This window comes from Leucoraja erinacea, chromosome 13 (genome assembly GCF_028641065.1).
Source record: "Leucoraja erinacea ecotype New England chromosome 13, Leri_hhj_1, whole genome shotgun sequence".
NCBI lineage: Eukaryota > Metazoa > Chordata > Chondrichthyes > Rajiformes > Rajidae > Leucoraja > Leucoraja erinaceus.
Genome location: NC_073389.1, coordinates 6,856,537 through 6,864,919, shown reverse-complemented (window position 1 = coordinate 6,864,919; position 8,383 = coordinate 6,856,537). Strand labels below are relative to the sequence as shown.

Here is an 8,383-nt window from a genome sequence, read left to right as displayed (position 1 = left end):
AGGGGAAAACATTCCAATTATTTTGTAATAAACCAGTAATGAAACCTGGAACATTTGCAGAAACAATTTAAGTTCTGTAAATTAATTTAAACCCATATAAAGGGGTTATAAAGTGTCTATAGGTAGTTTATACCAATAACTGAATAATTGTTAATTGATGCAAGTCTCCTCCGCCTCTGAACTAGATGGCATTCATAATTTTCCACCTTAGAGCCCCATCAGTTATAATATAACTGAAATTTTACAGACCAGATTACTGGAGCAATGCTGAATACTGTTTGTCTACCATAATGACCTTGGTAGCTTCAGCTGGTAAAAAGTATGTCTGTCTGTTTCAAGACCTACATGGCATTTGAGATTGCAACTCTGCACAGCTGAATTACAGCCACTATATTGTCCAATTATACTTAATGAATTGAAGGCTTTTTTTTTATCACAACAGGATTGTTTGAGGCTCCTATTACAGTTTTTGCCCATTGCTTGAACACTATAGACCCATGCTTAGACCAAAGTAACACAACTTGAAGTTTTTGTTACTATACCTTAAACACATGTAACCATACCTTAAACAAAAGTGCTGCTTTGCACTTTAGTTGCAATTCTGCAACACACTTGCTCCTTTCTGCAACACACTTGCTCCTGCACACTACACACTATTTCATACATAAGACACTTCGTTCAAAAATGAAATCTCAGGGTATCATTGGGAAGACACAGCTATTCAAAATACAAAACACATCGGGTAATTAAAACACTAAGATACACACCTGAAAATACTTACTTACAACACTGAACACCAATCAGCCAGCTACAAAAAGGCCTCAGTTAAGCCATTTTGAGAAATTTTGCAAGCATGGATGCAGGCGGAGGCGGAGGCGGAGGCGAGGACGAGGACGTGGTCAAAGAGGCCATGCACGGACCATTATTTCCAATGACATAAGAGAAACTTTGGTGGACCATGTCATAAACCATGGCCTGACTATGAGGGAAGCTGGGCAGAGAGTCCACCCTAATCTAAGCCGTTGCACAGCTTCATCCATAATAAGGACATTCCGACTGGAAAACAGGTATGTCTTCAACTCTCTACTTTCTACTCTACTCAGATGGTATCTAGAGTATTTACAGTACTGTACCATATCACATTACCGTATCACATGTATTGTATTGCAGGGTGGCTAATGCTCCTTTTGGAACGAAAGTGGTAGTTTTGTGAAACATACCGTGATTACGTATGTTGAGATGTTTCAGTACAGTGTATGGTATATACAGTAAAGTACAGTATATACAGTACTGTAAAAAAGAAGCAAACCAATAACAATTTGTGGTTGCATTTTGCTATAGAATGACTAGAAGACCTTTTGGGGGTGGACGCCAATGCCTGTTCACCCAACAGCAGGAACTTGCCATTGTGGACCTAGTCAGAGCAAACAATGCAATCCGTCTCCAGCAGCTACGGCAACAAATACTTGCAGATAGGCAAGTGTTCAACAACATAAACCAAGTAAGCATTACCACTATAAGACGCATCTTGGTAAAGCACAAAATGACCATGAAGCAACTGTACAGGGTCCCATTTGAGAGGAACAGTGTCAGGGTCAAAGGACTTTGACGTGAATATGTACAGGTAAGTGTTACAGTCCTTTACATTTACAATACAGTATTGGTGTAATCCAGTAACAGCTGAATATGTACCATTGTATCAGTACCACATAGCCATCCACAATATGTATTTTTTGTTACAGAGAATCTTGGCCATGGATGGAGCTGCACAGCCTCATGAATTTATTTACATTGATGAGACTGGATTCAACCTTAGCAAAACAAGACGACGGGGTCGTAATATAATTGGCCAAAGGGCAATTGTGCACGGCCCGGGGCAGCGCGGGCGGGGGAAATATCTCATTGTGTGCCGCCATAAGCCTTCGAGGGCTTCTGTACCATCATGCAAAACTGGGTCCATACAATACACAACATATCATCACATTTCTAGATGCTCTTCATAATATAGCTGTACAGGACAGACCAGAGCAGCCCAGGTTTGTTGTTGTCTGGGATAATGTCAGTTTCCATCGGGCTGCTCTGGTCCGGACCTGGTTCACCAACCATAATCAATTTGAAGTGGTATACTTGCCCCCTTACTCGCCATTTCTAAACCCTATAGAAGAATTATTTTCGGCTTGGAGATGGCGTGTATATGACCGCCAACCACATGCCCGCATGGTTCTTCTGCAGGCAATGGAACAGGCCTGCGGAGACATTGAGGTGAGGTCAATCCATGGATGGATTCGGCACACAAGGGGATATTTTCCCTGATGCCTAGTGGGAGAAGACATTGCTTGCGATGTGGATGAGATCCTGTGGCCAGACCCCAACAGACGGCAGGATCCATAAGCCCACCTACAAACGATTGTCGTGTTTTTCTGTGTTTACAATATAGTGTATTTTTGTTTTTATTTTTGTTTTATTTTTGCTTTAACTGAATTTACAGTACTGTGAAGTACAGTATTGCAATGTACTGTATTGAGTATTTGATTTTTTGGTTGTTGTGAAAACGTGCCTTCTGTGGAACAATAAAAACAGTGAAAATTAAAGACTGCAGTGTTTTATATAAAGTAGACTAGTGTGTTGCTGCTGATCTGAAAGTGTATTCATATGATGCAAGTGTGTATCATTTTGTCATCAGAGTGACGTTTTGACAAAGGATTGTTAGGTTTTCATAGCAGAGTTTAGGTTTCGATAGCAGAGTTTCAATTTGACATGGATGTGAATGGTTTATTTCCCAGTGTTGTGTCTTATTTACTTGTGTGTAGAGTTTTGACACAATGAGCGAAGTTTTGCAAAACGTGTTCAAGCAACGGGCAAAAACTGTAATTCCAGTCTCTTACCTCAGGGCAGAGTCACAGGCTAATTAATAGTTAACAGTAATCCCAATAATGAATAAATCTAATTGTTGTAACCTTCATTTTCTTGAACATAGTTTGAGGCTCAACAGTTGTTTTGAACCACATCCAGCATTAGAATATTCTCCAGACCTAACAAATATTTTTGAGCTCTGAGCAGTCCAAGCATTAGTTTTAGTAAAGTGGTAAATAACCTGGGAACTGAGGGTAACCCATTTTGCAATGTTTATTATTGCCTTCTCCATATAATTTTCAAAATTTCTCAGATGATCTCTGTAAATGGGAGCATCTTAAGGAAATCAGATACAAAGTAAACGACATTCTGCATCTTTTCCACAATGGACAGGTCACGCCTGTGAATTCAGTACCTGCTCGAGCTATAATTCTGGCACGTTTTCCGAGCTGGTCCCGAAAGCCATTCCTGACCATAATACTGAGCCTGCCTTGAAAGACAACTCTGGACATAATTCTGAGCTTGCCTGTAAAGACAAATTTGGCCCAATGTCTGTGCTTGGAACATTGGTATTGTGAAGCTTTACATGGTAAGATGCCAACTATTTGTGTGTTGTAAGGCCAATAGGACCCCTTTCATCCCTATCAAGGGAAATGCTATTTTCATACAACATATAGCTAAACACATGTTATCATTATTATTGGTACAAACAAGTTTAAATATTACCACGTAGCTGGTCTAATTTTTTCCCTGAGCCCGACTTGGGTCTTCGGATTTAAAGACCTCTGTCTAACTTTCATGCTGCCACCAACTTCAGTGAACTGCTTACTGTCAACAAAGGCATGGGGGATGTTGTTGCTGCAACAATGAAGCTTTGCTCATTATTGGTACCTCTTTTTTGTTGATTGGTCCGACAGCTTTGCTTCCTTATCCAGTTTTACCTGTCGAATAGGTCTTACCTCAAGAGAAAGTTCAACGGCCTGTTTTAATGTCACCCCTGAGCATTGTTTATTCCCGGTATTCATAGCATGAGGGGAACTCTAGCCCCTTTCGGACATTCTCCACCTTTGTTTGTGAGGACTCCCTCGTATCCATACGCATTTATTCCAGTACGTTCCACAGACATATTTTTAGAATTTTGAAGTTGGTTACCCTCACCACTCGTATTCTCTTTCACAAAGAGGGGATTTTTGGACAGCCATGAGCAGGTGCTGCAACCAGAGTCTCCTGAAGAGACCTTCGAATATAAAGCTCCTTTTGCTGCATCGATTGGAGTTATCGATTTGATTATATGCCCTTGCCCCAATAAGTAATTGTAAGATGAATTGAGATGAATCCTACTTGCTGCAAACACTTATTCCTTATTTCCAAAGCAGCTAAGGGGGTTTTCATACAACAGCCATATCTAAAAAGTCGTTAGTATTAAAATGTTGTAAAATAACTTTTCTGATATTTTTTTTTGTTTTTTTGTTTTTTTTGTTTATTTTATTAGAAGTTAATACATCACAAAACAGTACAGTGGCACCTAATTTTAGGTGCCAACTATGTAATACCGTAATCCATTCTATGTACAACCTCTAGTTTTATGTTATAAGAAAGAAGTAAGCAGAACAAGAAAAAGAAAGCAATAGAAAGGGGAAAAAGTGGAGAAATAGATGGTTTGAGAGTAGAAAAACGTGAAGTGTGTATACCTAAAAAATAAAAAAAGGAGCAGAGAGAAAGAGGAAAGTGGTAAATAGAAACTGAGGGTAACCCAGGCCCCTTAAAAGAGAATTTTCCAAATCTGTATTCGGAGATGTATCTCTATCCGCGTCATCTGAACTGAAATCAGCAATCCTTACGGCACCGTACCGCTGCATCACATGATTCCAAAAAGTCGATGAAAGGAGACCAACTCTTTAAGAATTGGTCATATTTATGTATTAGGTCGGAGTCTCATTTCTATCAAGGGCGTGCTATGTCCATCATATTCCTAATCCACATTTTAACAGTTGGTGTGGTTGTATTTTTCCAAAATTTAAGTATCAATTTCTTTCCAATTATTAACCCATAATTTAAAAAATCATTTTGGTCTTTATTTAAATTGGTATCTTCTCCGATTATTCCAAATATAATCTATTCCGTTTTGGGTTTTATTCTTGACTTGACAAATCTTTGTAAATATATCAAATATATCACTCAAGAAAATTTATTCAACTTTGTACATCCAACAAATGAATGTGTTATATTAGCGTTTTGAAACAAACATTTATCGCATCTGGGAGAGACGTTTGGATAAAATTTATTCAACCTCGTTTTTGAATAATATAGTCTATGTAATAATTTGAATTGAATTAAATTATGTCTTGCATTAATAGAACAGTTATGTGTATTCATCAAATATTTTTCCCATCTATCCTTAGAGATCTTTGTCATTAGCTCTTGTTCCCAATCTTCCCTTAATGCTTCTGTTGAGGGTGATTCTCTATTTAATATATTATTATAAAAGTATGATATTAATTTTTGTGAATCAGCCTTGATATTCATTGCTTCTTCTAAAGGATCTAAAAATATAGTTTGAAATCTATGTGTATGTTTCTTCATAAAGTCACATACCTGTATATATTTAAAATATTGATTATCCTTTTCTGATATATTAATGACGGTAAATCGATTGGAGTCATTTAGTTGATTGCAGAAGCTTATCCTGATAATTTATTGCAATATGAATGGATCCAGCGCACGCACAGAGCTTTGGCTTGCAAACTAGAAGGTAATTCACCACCTAGGTCTATAGTGGTAAATTTCCTGGAGTTTAATACCAAAGAAATGGTATTGAAAAAGGCCTGGGGAAAGAAGATAATGATTGACGGGCGACGTCTATCATTTGACCACGACTATGCAACGGAGGTTGTCCAGATGAGCAAGGCGTATAAGGGAATAAAGAGGGCCCTGAAGGAGAGAGGTGTCCGCTTCCAGACCCCGCTGGACAAGATGCGTATTCACTGGGACTCAGGAACATGCACATATCATAGTGCATAGGACGCAGTGCAAGAATTGAGGAGGACAGGCTACTCCGTGGAGACACCTGATTACAGTGCTGAGGAAACGGCGGACCCAGAGATGGAGCGTCTTCTCCAGGCTTTGACATGGCAGAGAGTTGGAAAGAGGAGCGAAGATGAGAGTGAGACAGCAAGTGCGCGACTACAGGAGCCTGAGCAGACCCCATCCAACTAGCTGATAGACACTGATCAATGTATATGCCCCCCCCAGAGAGTACCAAATGTTTTTTCAAAACTCTGTTTGACATTATTGCTTTAGAGACTGAAGATATTTTGATAGGTGGAGGGGACTTCAATGTGGTCATGAATCATAATTTGGATACAACAAGCCTAAAAAAACCAAGATGCATCTGACCAAGTTTATTAACACATCAGTACAGGAAATGGGCCTAATTGATGTTTGGAGAGAACTTCGCCCTTTAGAAAGGGACTACACACACTATTCAGTACCTCACTGAGTCTACTACAGGATTAACTACTTTTTAATGAATACGGGTGAAAGTCACAGGATCACAGAGTGTAAAATCGGGGTGGCAGATGTATCTGATCACAGTGCGATCAGCTTGACAGTACACCTGAATAGTAGAAAAAGAAATACTGTTTGGAGGCTCAATGTGGGTATTTTGAACAATAAGGCAAATGTGGAACAAATAAGGGAAGAGATAAAAAGGTACATAGAAGAGAATGATAACGGGGATGTGGATCCTGTAATACTGTGGGATGCTATGAAGGCAGTTATACGTGGAAAGCTGATTGTCCTGACACCGTCACAAAAAAAGGCCCGGCAAGCTACGTATGAACATAAAGTAGAAAAATTGAAAGAATTAATGCTGTGTTTCAAAAGCAGTAGTTATGCTCATACAATAACAATTAACTATAAAGTAGGTAGCAATAACATATTTTAAAATGACATTTCCAATGCATTGCACAATGATGCATTAATTGGAGGCATTGTTTTGATTATAGGCTCTTGCACAGATAAGTTATTGAAGATGAATGGAAATGAATGCCACTTGCTGCTAAAAGACATATGCTGCGTTTCCAAAGCAGGAGAGTTATTTTAATACAACGGCAATTAACTAGAACGTAGTTAGTAATCATGTTGGAAACTGGAGTTTTTTTAATGTATTTCCTGATCCCGCATCGACTAAAGTCATTTCATTGATTATAGGATCTAGCCCTGGAAAGTAATTGCAAGATTAATGGAAATGAATGCTGCCAGCGACAAACATAAAATTCCAGTGTTTCCAAAGCAGTAGTTATTTTTTATAGAATGGGCATTAATGAAAAAGTAGTTAGTAATTGCATGTTGTAAAATAACTTTACTGATGCATGACATGAAGTTGCATGGATTGGTGTCATGAATTTGATTGTAGGACGTTGCAAGATAAATGGAAATTAACGCTGCTTGTTGCAAACAGACTAATTCAGTGTGTCCAAAGCAGTCGGGTTTTTTTCACGACATAATAATAATAATAATAATAATAATAATAATGTTTTGTTTACAGGGACAGTGCATATTAATTAACATTTTGCATGTAAATATGCGAGATTGTAGCTAATCAGCAGCTAATTTCCGTCTCTAGTCCCAGGCAAAGGTAGGTGAAGTGTCTTGCCCAAGGACACAACGACAGTACACACTCCAAGCAGGATTCGAACCGACCACCTTCAGGTTGCCAGCCAAACACTTAAAGCGCTTTCTCACGGGGCGACTTGACGAAAGATGTAACCAGAGTGAAGTGGTCGTGGTCTAGCACGATATCACACGATATAACGGGGGGGTAGACAAAGAGTTCCCACGGTACTCGGAATTTCTGTTATTTGTGCGAGTGACTTGTCCGTCTCCCGAGCTTTCCCATTAAATCTTGAATGAACATTGGGAACTGTGAAGTGTCACGTGGCACAAATGATGTCACTTTTTTTTTCACACACTATAAATATCCTCCCTTGGTTGAATTGGCTCATTTGGAGACATGCCTGTACTAATGCCGTGACTTTACTGCAGGAAGATGCCACATTACTTAGACGATGTTAGTTGCGCCCAAGTTTAAATTTCCAACGTGTGTTTCAGAAGTACCACAGATTCCCACCTTTATAAATTTCTATCTGGCAGTGTTTTCTGTCTCGGGAATTTCAGCCCTTTGTCTATATTTGATGACAGTAATTACAGACAAAGGGCTGAAATTCCTGAGACAGAAAACACTGCCAGATAGAAATTTATAAAGGTGGGGATCTGTGGTACTTGTAAAGAGTCAGCGCAGAATCCTTGATAATCAAAAACTGTCTGAATCAGCAAGTTAGACACAAAATGCTGGAGTAACTCAGCGGGCCAAGCAGCATCTCTGGAGAAAAGGAATAGATTCCATTTTTGGTCGGGACCCTTCTTTGGGATGATTGTAGGGGGGGACTGGAAGCAAGAAAAGACCGGGACAAATCAGGGCCAACAACAGATGACCTCAGCAGGGTATTTTGAAGAGGGGTCCCGACCC

General features: G+C 39.2%; 1 pseudogene; it reads right to left on the bottom strand.

Moving 5' to 3' along the window:
- Positions 1–3,416: 3,416 nt before the first annotated feature.
- LOC129703134 (U6atac minor spliceosomal RNA) lies at positions 3,417–3,526 on the bottom strand (annotated as a pseudogene).
- Positions 3,527–8,383: the final 4,857 nt, after the last annotated feature.